The sequence below is a fragment of the Panthera onca genome, chromosome D4 (genome assembly GCF_046562875.1).
Source record: "Panthera onca isolate mPanOnc1 chromosome D4, mPanOnc1 haplotype 2, whole genome shotgun sequence".
In the NCBI taxonomy this organism is placed as follows: domain Eukaryota; kingdom Metazoa; phylum Chordata; class Mammalia; order Carnivora; family Felidae; genus Panthera; species Panthera onca.
The window spans coordinates 5,830,055-5,841,871 of NC_138351.1; the positions used below are offsets into that span (position 1 = coordinate 5,830,055).

General features: G+C 44.6%; 1 pseudogene; it reads left to right on the top strand.

The window, feature by feature from the left end:
• The first annotated feature begins 3,523 nt into the window (after positions 1–3,523).
• Positions 3,524–3,620, top strand: LOC132663941 (U6 spliceosomal RNA; annotated as a pseudogene).
• Positions 3,621–11,817: the final 8,197 nt, after the last annotated feature.

The following is an 11,817-nucleotide window of genomic DNA, read 5'->3' on the forward strand; positions in this document are numbered from 1 at the left end:
ATCAGATATTTAACCGACTCAGCCACCCAGGCAAAACTGAGCTGTGCTTTCCAAGTTCAGAGAGCACTGACATTAATGAGTTGTCATCATATCCAGCATGGCAATGATAGGTCGTCGCTATTCTCCGAAGAGTAAATGTGTCCGGAAAGGGAGATAACCCAGTGTTTGACCGAATAACCAAAATGAAAAGAAAACCAGACCGGCAAGCTGCCAGGCTGGAGATCACGCCTTCGCCACCAGAGAGCTGTCTTCACCCTGGGGTATTGCAACTCGTAATTTGACGGACACAAATATTTCTGATGCACTTTAAGATTGCTCGTGACCAAAGTGAACAAAGAGACAAAAATCATAAAACGTGCCGAAAGCTTTTAAACAGCCTGAATTATTAAATCTTCAGCAGTAGTCAGACCTTTTCTTTTTGTTGTTTTTTCTTGCTTTGAGAAATCCCCAAGCCCGCAGGAACCCACTCCACCCAGCACGGCACTGCCTGCTCAGCGGCGGGGCGGCGGGCCATGAAATCTCACTCCGGGACTCCCGGATGGCTGGATATTCAGATGTTTACCCACTGGTGCACCTGTGCTCGCGGAATTCTCCATGCAGCATTTCACTTTTCACTTGTTTACTTGTATGTGTTTGCTTTTAAGGGTCTCAAAGGAGCCCAAAGTTTTGGGAGCTCTTGCGGTATTTTAAATGCGTTCTAGAGTATTTAATGATCCTTCATGTAGTGGCAATCATGGGGTAATGAGCACAGGAAGCCATTTGCAAAAATTATACTTTTTCTGCTTTAGGTTTTTAGTGGACTTTCCAAACGTCTAGAAGCCTATTCACAAAACTAGTTTCTCATGAGAGTGCATGAGTCTGAAATGGGAGTAAGAACGATTTCCAAAGGAAAGACATCTTTGGAGCAGGATAAAAACACTTGGATAAACGTCTATAAACTCGATAGAATGAGGCCACCGTTAGAGGACTGGATTCCTTATCAGCTGTATTTTACAAGAGGTGCTGGGTGTGGGGCGCCTGGGTGGCTCAGTCAGTTGAGCATCTGACTTCGGCTCAGGTCACGATCTCACGGTTCGTGGGTTCCAGCCCCACGTCGGGCTCTGTGCTGACAGCTCAGAGCCTGCAGCCTGCTTCGGATTCTGTGTCTCCCTCTTGCTCCATCCCTGCCCCACTCATGCTCTGTCGTGCTCTCTCTCAAGAATAAATAAACATTTTTTAAAAACACAAGAGACGTTGGGTGTTTCTACGATGAAATGACACAGTGAATGGTCTAGGAACAAAGAAACGGGATCGTGAAAACATAGAAAAAAGTGTAACACTACTACGTGTCAGAAAAGAAAATTAGATTCCTTCGATGTGGAAAATGAAAAATTATTGGGAGCAAATGTCATCATAGTGTCTCTTGCTTTTTCATCATCGGATCAGTCAAAAAGTGAGATAATGTATTTTCTATCACGAGATGTATTTAGACGAAAGATCTCTCCACGTGCAGGATTTATGCTTTAGTTGAAAAGCTAAACCTGTATTTTCCAAGTTCCCCTTCAGTGCTGGTATTCTGTGATTCTGACGTGGGTCTGGGAAGGGCTCCTAGGTTCCACACTAAGACCCAGAATCCTGAGCACGATGACATAACCCTGCGTGATCATGCTGTAAGGCACACTTGACCTGAAGACACGGAAATTATCTGGGTTGGTCTCATGCAATTACACGAGCCCTCGAAGGCAGAGAACTTTCTCTGCAGAAGAGAAAGGCAAAAAAAAAAAAAAAAAAAAAAAAGTCGGAGATTCCAAGCAACGGAAGGATTCGACTCACCATCGCTGGCCTTGTACTTGGAGGATGCCGGGCGAGAAGGAATATGGGTGACCTCCAGACGGCAGCCAGCGAGGTATCGGCGACCTCAGGCCTGCAACCACAAGGAAGCAGATTCTGCCAAGGATCTGAATAAGCCTGGAGGCCGTTTCTTACACTTCGGGGTAAGCACTTTTCCACCAATACCTTGATTTCAGCCCATGAGACCCAGCACAGAGTCCAGTCAAGCCCTCCTGAGCACCTGACCTACAAAACTAAGGTAACCAATGAATGCTGTGTTAGCCACTCAGTGTGTGTGCGGTGCTTGTCAATAGAAAACGAATGCAGTTGGCCGTGACGTTTATCAGACTCCTAATTAGTGCCCTTTGAGTGACTTAGCTCTGAAACAGGGGCTATTTATCCATTGTGGGTAATGTCGCATCTATCACGTAGGCGGTCTGGATTTTTGCCTTTGTTTCATCTGCCGCAAGCAAACTCATAGAGAACGCATTTTTAAAGAGGGAGAATAAGGCGATCGTGTCGACTGGATTTTTTCTCTAACTCGTTGTGAATTCGGGGTATATTATTTCCATCACAGGCAACACAAGAACAGAAACATGCTAATGCATAATCCTCCGAGATTTAGTTCTGTCTGAAATGACAAAGGACCGTTATTTCTTTGCATAGGGTCGGAGCGTATTCAAACATGCTGAGGTCGTGTGTCACATCGCGGTATCATTCATTTTGGACGTTTGGGGTTGGGATGGCTTATCCAGTTTTTCCTGCCTTCAGTTCACCGACTCTTGATGTGTTGTTCGTGCCGGTTGTGAATTGACTCTGCTGTGCGTACCACGATCTTCTAAAAAAAAAAAAAATCAAACCTATTTTAAGGTGTATTCCACCCCCCCCCTCCCCCGCCCCCCAGCCCCATTAAGTTTTTACAATGTTCTTGCAAAGTTCCAGCTCGGGTTGTGACTCAGGCCAACTCAGAACCATCAGAGAGTTACTAGCGAGTGACAGGCACAGTGATGCTATTCTGAGTTGGGGACCAACAGCACCATTCAGGGTCTTTGATGCCAATTAAGAGCGAGGCCAAAGATGAGCTGAGCAGGGAGTCTACGTCCTTTCACGGGGTGAGAAGAGACGGGAAAGAGCTATTTTGATTGAGCGCGAAATATACGATCGTAGGAGGGATCCGTGACCGCATTCGTGTCCCTTCCTTCTCTTATTGCTGCATTTAGTGCAAATTTAACGAGTGTCTGCCCCTTGCCCGACCCGTGTCAGGTGCTGAGATGATGAAAAGTGGTAACAAAGGGAAACCGGGGCTTCAGGAACAGACAAAGTGCCAAGGAAGGTCGCAGAGCGGCCGGAGATGTTCTGAGGGCCCCTGAAGGGGTGGCCACTCGTTCTGACCAGGAGTTGGGGAAGGCATCTGGGATGGCACATTTGAACGTGGTCGTGAAGGATGCAGTGGGAGGGCCCGGGTGGAAGAGGCATTTCAGGAAAGAGGACACAAAGACAGGGGAGTGGTGAGAGAGCAAAACAGGACACCAGGCAGCTAGTGTGCCCGGAGGTGCTTCCAGGGGCCGAGCATAGGATTTCTGGGAAGGACGGTGGACAGAGGGACCAGAGAGACAGGTGGGCCTGGTTCTGTGAGAGTTCGATGACATTGTAAGAAGACAAGGAGTCCCTGAAAGGTCTGAAACGGGTAATAAAATCCAAATATATTAGCACAGTGCTCACTTCGGCAACATATATCTTCGACACAGAGAAGATTAGCGTGGTCCCTGCCCGAGGACGACACACACATTCATGAAAGGCTCCATATTTTTTCTAAACAAACAAGAAGGACAACAAAACCAAATGGTAGCACAGCTATAGTCTAAGACGTTTTGGAAGCCATGTTGCTTCCTGCTCCAAAATTCATAAAGAAAATATCAGCGATAGTAAGAGTAAGACGTGGGACAGCATACCTGTATCTCTTGGATAAATACCTAGTAGTCAACTTCTGGGTATTAAGGCAGTTCTATTTTTAAATTAAAAAAAAATTAATTAAATTAAAATAAAAAATAAAATGAAATGTAAAAAAAAGAAGAGTAAAACTTGGGGTGCCTGGGGGGTTCAGTCGGTTAAGCGTCTGACTTCGGCTCAGGTCATGATCTTACGGTTTGTGAGTTTGAGCCCCGCATCGGGCTCTGTGCTGACAGCTCAGAGCCCGGAGCCTGCTTCCCATTCTGTGTCCCCCTCTCACTCTCTGCTCCTCCACCACTCATGCTCTCTCTCTCTCTCTCTCTGTCTGTGTGTGTCTCTCTCTGTCAAAAATAACTAAACATTAAAAAAAAAGAGTAAAACTTAATGTTCAGAGTCAACAGAGAGTCTCTGGACAGAAGGAGAAGTGCAGGGTCCCTGTGTCCCGGGACATTCCGCCTCTATTTTCTTTTCCTTTCCTCCTTTCCCTCCCATTGGATGATCAATATCCTTATTTTCCCGTTGATTTGGCTCTTTTGGAAATACCCAGCAAAGCTAATTCAAGCTAGGGCTTAGAAGCCCACGAGAGGCCAATGCCAAGAACAGAGACATGACATAAAGTTATAAAAATGTGAGTATTAGGGAACTAGGCAAAGAAGAGAAATAACTCCCACCTGTACAGACCGTCTTTGTGGTCACAATGCTCTCGTGGATGGCCTAGAGACAGCTCCCAGGGCAAGCTGGAGAGACACAGACATGTGAGCCGTGGCTTTCTCCTCCAGGGACCGCCTGTAGCCACCTGTCTTCACAACAAAAGTGATGCCAGGCCACCGAGCTCATGTTCCGTCTCCTCCGTGAACACTCTCTTATCTCTCCAAGGGCGTCTGTTGCCACTTTGAACTTCTGGAGTACTTTCTGGCTATTCTGCTTTTCCGTAAACAACATTATTTTGTGTTTACGGCACAAATAATTTCTTAGCTTGGGAGCGATAATAACTGTATCTTGCACTCTGTGCTTCTCCTGTTTCTATTACTGCTGAGGGGCAAGCGTAAGAAGAGCATGTGTTTGGGCGAAAGTCGAAGAACGTATCAGGGTGGGTTTGCAGCAGCAGAAAATATAACTTAATGATTCAAGGACACACGCAGGTTAGGCGTATAGGTCCTAAGCGGATGGCAGGAGGTCAGCCGCTGCCGAGATCTATCCAGGCTGTTGCGTCACGTTCCTGATTGGCCACAAAAACAAAAGAGTCCGGCCCTTCTGTAGCACCCTCTTCCTTATAGTCCTGATTTTCTAGAACATCCTCCCGACCTGCACGTCGTCCCCGGTTGTACCGATTTATCGTGGTCTATCATTACCAACTGACCTGGATAATTGTTCCTTCTCACCAATGCTTCCCACTCAACAATTATTTGGGAGACAATGGAGCCAATTACTTCACTTCGAACACATTTAAGACAATCAGTAATTTTAGACAGCAAATTAGACAGCGTTTTCTCGCAGTAAGAGTTTGTGATTGAACTACAACTTTTCATTTCATTGGCAAATTCTACTATCCCAGTTCCTGTTCTTTTTAAAGTAAACCGCCAAGGAAACTTTCTGAAAACTAGAGACTCTGGAAAAGAAGCCATTTGCTTCCTTCATGTAGTCTGTCCTCGGTAATGTCTCTTGGGCAGGGATGGAAAATTGCTTTTATTCTTTTTATAACATCTGATTGATTGGTTGTGGCTGCCTGGAGCCTCCTCTCCACTCTGGGGAGAAGAAGGCAGTGGTTGATTAATCAGGTCTGCCAGGAATGGAAGAGGGGCAACTATGTAAGAACTTTGGATAGTGGGGGTCTTTACCATCAGTGCCTGAAAATGTGTCTGCAATCTATTTCTTCTTCTTCTTCTTCTTCTTCTTCTTCTTCTTCTTCTTCTTCGGTTTATTTATCTCTTTTGAGACAGACAGAGAGAGCATGAGTAGGAGGGGGCAGAGAGAGGGAGAGGGAGAATCCCAAGCTGACAGCACAGAGCCCAATGCCGGGATCGATCTCACGAACTGTGAGATCGTGCCCTGAGCCCATCAAGAGTCAGACGCTTAACCGACTGAGCCACCCAACTGCCCCCGCAATCTATTTATTCTGTGACCATCCCTGCTTAGAGATTTAGGAGACTATCCTAATATCTAGTGGAAAAAAGAGGAAAGAAGTGGCATGAACTCAAATCTTAATTTTTTAATAGAAATGTCTTGTATAATAACATTTGGCTAAGTGTAAGACAGCAGTAACTCCTACCATACATGGAGAGAGCACTACATGCCAGAAATTGTTCTAGATGTTTCCCTGTGTCTAGCCATGTGATACATATACTCAGAGATACTGTCTTAAATATTTTCTAAAACACGAGAGACAGAAAAGGTTCAAGGGAGGTTCTTGCAAAATAAACATAGAGAAGCCCTTTTATATCATTATATGATATGCAGTTTTTATAATCAAAGCAACTCACTGAGAACCTTTCAGGACGGTGATGACTGTAATCATAGTTTTTTTTAAAGAAAGTTTAAGGGGAATTCCAATAAAAATGAATCAGTAGATGAACACGTGGAGGACCCCCCTCTGCTCCAAATAGACAACTCTGAGGGATAAAATGATAAGAGTATAGCCAAGATAAGTAGGCATGCTCTTCAGCCAAATCCTCAAGGCCGTGGACAGGAAGGGGGTGGGGAGAGCAGTGAACGAGACCGAAGTCATAGAGTTAATGCTGTCAGGTTGTGGTCATCAGGTTACTGCATGCAGGGAACAGATTCCAAGTGTTTTACGAGACAACGGTAAGCATGTGAAGCCAGGGCTAAAGGGGAGACTTTCCACCCCTGAAACGAGACAGAGGGGCCAGCTGCAATGACAGCTGAATCCATGACTTGTACGGAAAAACAGACATGAGCAGCAGGGATTCAGAGACCCCCGAGTTAAACTTACTAAACTCATAAAAAAAATCTCATGCTAGAAATAACAGCAAAATTAATACCAGAGGATTCGCTGAAGGCAAAGGATTTAAATTTATAGAACAGTTTGACAAAGATTTTAACATTAGGAGGCATAAGAGCCTCCAGAAGATAAATAACACAGTAATATCCATTAAAATAAAAAAAATGTGAAACATAAACAGGCAGATGTGATATAAGAACAGGCTGCCGTAGAAAGTACCGGTTAGGGAGTTGGCCACCCTGCCAGACGGACGCACTGGGAGAAGGCGACCCTTTTACAAAGGGATTTTTTTTTTAATTTTTTTTTTTTAACGTTTTATTTATTTTTGAGACAGAGAGAGACACAGCATGAACGGGGGAGGGGCAGAGAGAGAGGGAGACACAGAATCGGAAGCAGGCTCCAGGCTCTGAGCCATCATCACGGACCGTGAGATCGTGACCTGAGCCGAAGTCAGACGCCCAACCGACTGAGCCACCCAGGCGCCCCCCCTTTTTTTTTTTAAATAAAAAGCCATGCATTTAAAATCATTCCCTTAATCAATTGAGTAGGAACCCCCTGGGTGCCCCGTATGGAATGCTGTGGAAGATGAATCTTTCCAGGCCTCTGTATGAGTTTGAATGTTTTCAGCTGTAAGAAAGAGAAAGTCCGGTTGCAAACGCCTTTAAACAATAGGCAAGCTCAGCTTACATAACAAGAAGTCTGGGGCCGGGCAGCTCCAGAAGCGGTTCGTCCAGAAACTCAGCAATGTCATCAAGGATCCAGCTTGCGGGGAGCCTGAGGTGGCTCGGTAGGTGAGGCCCCAGGCTCTTGGTTTCGCCTCACGTCATGATCTCATGGCTCGTGAGACCGGGTCCTGCGTTGGGCTCTATACTGACAGTGCAGAGCCTGCTTGGGATTCTCTCTCTCCCTGTCTCTCAGCCCCTCTCCTGCTCACTCACGCACATGTGCACGCATGCGCCCACTCTCTTTCTCTCAAAATAAATAAATAGAGAAACCTTTAAAAAATGCTTAAAAAAAAAAAAAAAAAGGATTCAGGTTGCTTCCACCTTTCTTAGCATATCCTGCCCAGACTAACTCCCCTCGTGGTCCCAACATGGCTGCTACGGTTCCGGGCATTCACATGTAGGCACCAACAAGCATATAGGACACCAGAAGGAGGAAAGGGACCATTTCTTTCAGATCTACGTCTTGCGTTAGACAATTCACGGTTTACCTGGTGGGGCTGGACATGGGGCCCAGCCGACTCTAAAGACAAGGAAGGTGGGCATCAGGAAGTAAGACATAGACAGCAAATATTAACACCAGGATGCCTGTTAGTGATTCCTGGGTCATCTTAGATGCCACAGGTCCTCATGGCAAGACCCCGGAAACCAGGGCACCATAGACTGATTTCTCCTCACACCCTCACCACAGCAGCCAGAAAATATCAGGCACCTGGAATATTCTGGCAAGAGTCTTGGGTATGAGATTTCTACAGATGTCCCGTAAAGGAACAAAGGGGGGCACTCCGCATCCACCTATCTGCCAGCCCATCTCCTGGGTGATGGTTTCCTTGATGAAATGCTCCTCTCTGTCTTGTGACCGGTTTTGATCCTAAATATGAACTTACCTCGTTTTATTTTTGTTACCGTTTTAATTTTGTTCTCTTTGGGGTTTCCATTTGTCCCTACTTCTCCCCATTTGTCACACTAGTTCGAAGCCTTTTATCTTTGACCTCCTCCAACTCACACCGTTTTTAGAGTTTTCTTCAGGCATAGTTGGGTTTTGCTCTGTGATCTCTTGTGAGGAACTTTTTTCTTAAGAGGTGAATTTATCCTGTTTTCATCTAGTAATGTGACAGATGTGTTTGTTCGTATCCCTGTGATCTGTTTATTTCTGTTTAAAGTCTTCCTTTGTTTCCTACATGTTTCCATAGTGTTTTCCCTTCTTTGTTTTCATAATTTATTCCAGTAATTGTAAGATTTAGTAAACATATCTTTGGCTACTCTGGAGGTTAACTTTTATAATGGTAAAATATGTACATTTTAAGTATATATAGTAGAATATGGACACAAAACTCTATTTCCTGATTTTTTTTTTTTACCTCTTCCTTTAGGTTCAGAAAAAATTATGACATTAACGACATGGTATTTGACCAAGGACTATGGAAACTAACAGATTGTGAAAAGAAAATTGTCTTTGAGGTAGACAGACCTCTCCATCAGGGCTGATGGCAGACGGCCATCTTTCTGTGGGTATATTCTATACCAGTGAAGTTCATCTTATTGGTTATATTTTGCAGCATGCATCATTTGACTCTCCTGATAATTTTGATTTCTACAGAATACGGTTGAAATTAGATGAATTAACTTTTTTTTCCTTTAAATTAAAGGACACCTAGGTGGCTCAGTCGGTTAAGCATCCGACTCTTGATTTCAGCTCAGATCATGATCTCACGGTTCCTGAGACTGAACCCACGTCGGGCTCCTCGCTGACAGCATGAAGCCTGGTTGGGATTCTCTCTCTCCCTTGCTTTCTGCCCCTCTCCCACTCATCCTTTCTCTCTCTCTGTCAAAACAAATTAAAAAAAATTAATAGAGGCTTTAAAAAAGCTCAGTAAAGGCGAGGATCTGCTAAAGGAAAGCCTAAAGGAAAACAACTCAGATAAAAAAAAAAAAAAAAAAAAAGAATCTTTTCTATTCCTCTAGTGAAAAACTACTCTCCGGTTCTAAGTCAGAAAATTGAAAAGACCTGTTTGGGTTTAGAAGCCGCTGGGGTGCCATTTAATGCAACAGCAATTGTGCATGAAATACCGTAAACATGAATGTATCAGAGAACACAACGACTATAAAACAGTATAACAAGCAGTTTTGGAGGTGACGTAGGGAGGGTATTAAAATGATAACTTATCAAAGGTGCTTAGCTGCTGGCCACAAGAAACAGAAAACAGTTAAAAATTCACAGGCAACCATGTAACTGAGTGTAAGTTTTAATAGATGACGCTTGATAATAATTTAGATTGAGCCAAATACACACTTTCAGAGGAAGATCTTTATTATGGGCGAAGCACGGTGATCAAAAAGGAACAAAATATTTAGATGCTGAAGGGCCGTTTCGTGGACTCAAGAAATTGGGTCCAAATCGCATGCAGAGACGGGGACTTCTTGAATTTTGAAAGGGTATTATTTCCAAATTTTGTGAGGAAGCACTTCTTTTTCTTATTCTCAACTATGTGAATCCCATTCCACAGGGTGCAGAATAGCGGGTGCGTGTAGAATACGTAGTTTTCTATAATGCGTAGTTTTCTAAAATGCGTTTGGTTCCTTATAGTTTAATTGAGAAGACACATCTACGAAGTGATGATGTGCTTTCGTGTTCCCAACCCCTCAAAGATGTTCACATGCTGATCCTTAGAACCTGTGAATACGTACCTTGCGTGACAATGGGATTGCGGCTTTGAGTAAGTTACAAATTTTTAGATGAGGTGATTGTCCTGGATTGTTTGGGTGGGCCCAGCGTAATCACAAGGGTCATCGTAAGTGAAAAGAAGAGGGATGGTCAGGTATCAGAGTCAGAGAGATACTGTGCTGCGTCTTTGGAGGTGGATGAGGGGCCACAAACCAAGAAATACAAACACCTCTGTGACTTGTAAAAGGCGAGGAAACAAGTTTCCCTTTAGAGCCTCTAAAAGGAACACGGCCCTGCCAACATCTTGATTTCAGTCTAGAAAGATCTGTTTTGGACTTCTGACCCAAGAGGATCCTTTTGTGCTGTTTTTTACGGAGTGTTCGTGATATTTTGTTACAGCAGCAAATAAGAAACACATACACCGAGAAAGTGTAAACAAGCAATCGCATTTTCAGCTGGAACAATAGAGATAGAAGGAAGGAGCATTTTTTGACCTTGGGTAGGATTGTAATATCCAAGGGAGAGCGTGCCATGAACCCGGGGGCAGAGCAGCCGCCATGAGGCATGCGTGGCGGTTCTTGTGAATGGTCCAGTTGGCCATCCTGGGGATGTGGGGAGAAGAGCTTGAAGGGACAGCAGGACCTGGACGCTGGAGCCTGGGTTCAAGGTGGAGTGACCCTGGAAGATTCCGAGCACAACGGTGACCTAGTGTGTTCTAGGAAACTCATCTGCCATAATGTGTAGGGGGAGAGGGTAAGAGGGAGAGCAGTTAAGAGGAGGAGGAGAATGAGGTGGCCATGGGAATTGAAAAGTGGGGGGTATGCCCAAGCAGGAGGCCTGAGGTGTGATGGTTCATTTATTCATTACAGAAAAGTCTTTATGAAGTCCTTTCTGATGCCTGGTGCCTAGCAGAAGCCGATACATTAGAACATGGTGGGGAGACAGAAACTAGCAAAATATCCCCACGCATCCAGGCAAAAGCACAACAGTGGGAGAGGCCAGACAGGGGGATCTCATGCTGCGCATAATAATGGTGATAAGGTGAGCTAACCTCAGCTGAGAGCTTACATTATTGGAGAATGATTGAAACCAACTATAGATCAAGGCCCAGATGATGCCACATTGAGAATTTGGATTTATCCTTATTCAAATGTCTTTGGACAGCTTCCAAATGCTCCCATCCCTTCTTTCTAGGGACCAGGAGCCACATTACAGAGCTGTGATGCTCTCCTTAGTGACCCACTCTGAGAACCAGAGTGATGCTGATGGCCTTCCTGCCTCAGGACCCAGGAGGGGCGCGTGAAGCCCTGCTTTCTTCATCCGAGCCTCCCTTAATGGAGCATCTATGGATTGCTTCTTCCAGAAAGGCTTAGAAGCAACTAAAAAATAATCCAGATGGATCCCGGTTCCTGCCTCTCCTACCTTAAAGTATTTGCCTTACTTGAGCTCCCTTCTCCTAGGGTGACATTGAGTCCAATTGACTGATCGCCCTCAGGTAAAGAAAAATAAGTAAATGTCAAGGAGACATTGAGAAACGTATCCTCGAAAAATGTCTTCATGACGTTTAGGAAGCTGCATTCAAGTTGTTGTCCATTATGCTATGCATTTTCTACCGTTAGGTTCTACGTAAATCCTTCCCTTAAAATTTAACCCAAAGAAAACTCTTCTCTCAATTAATGTATTTTTTGTGTTTTCATTTCTAAAATAATAGC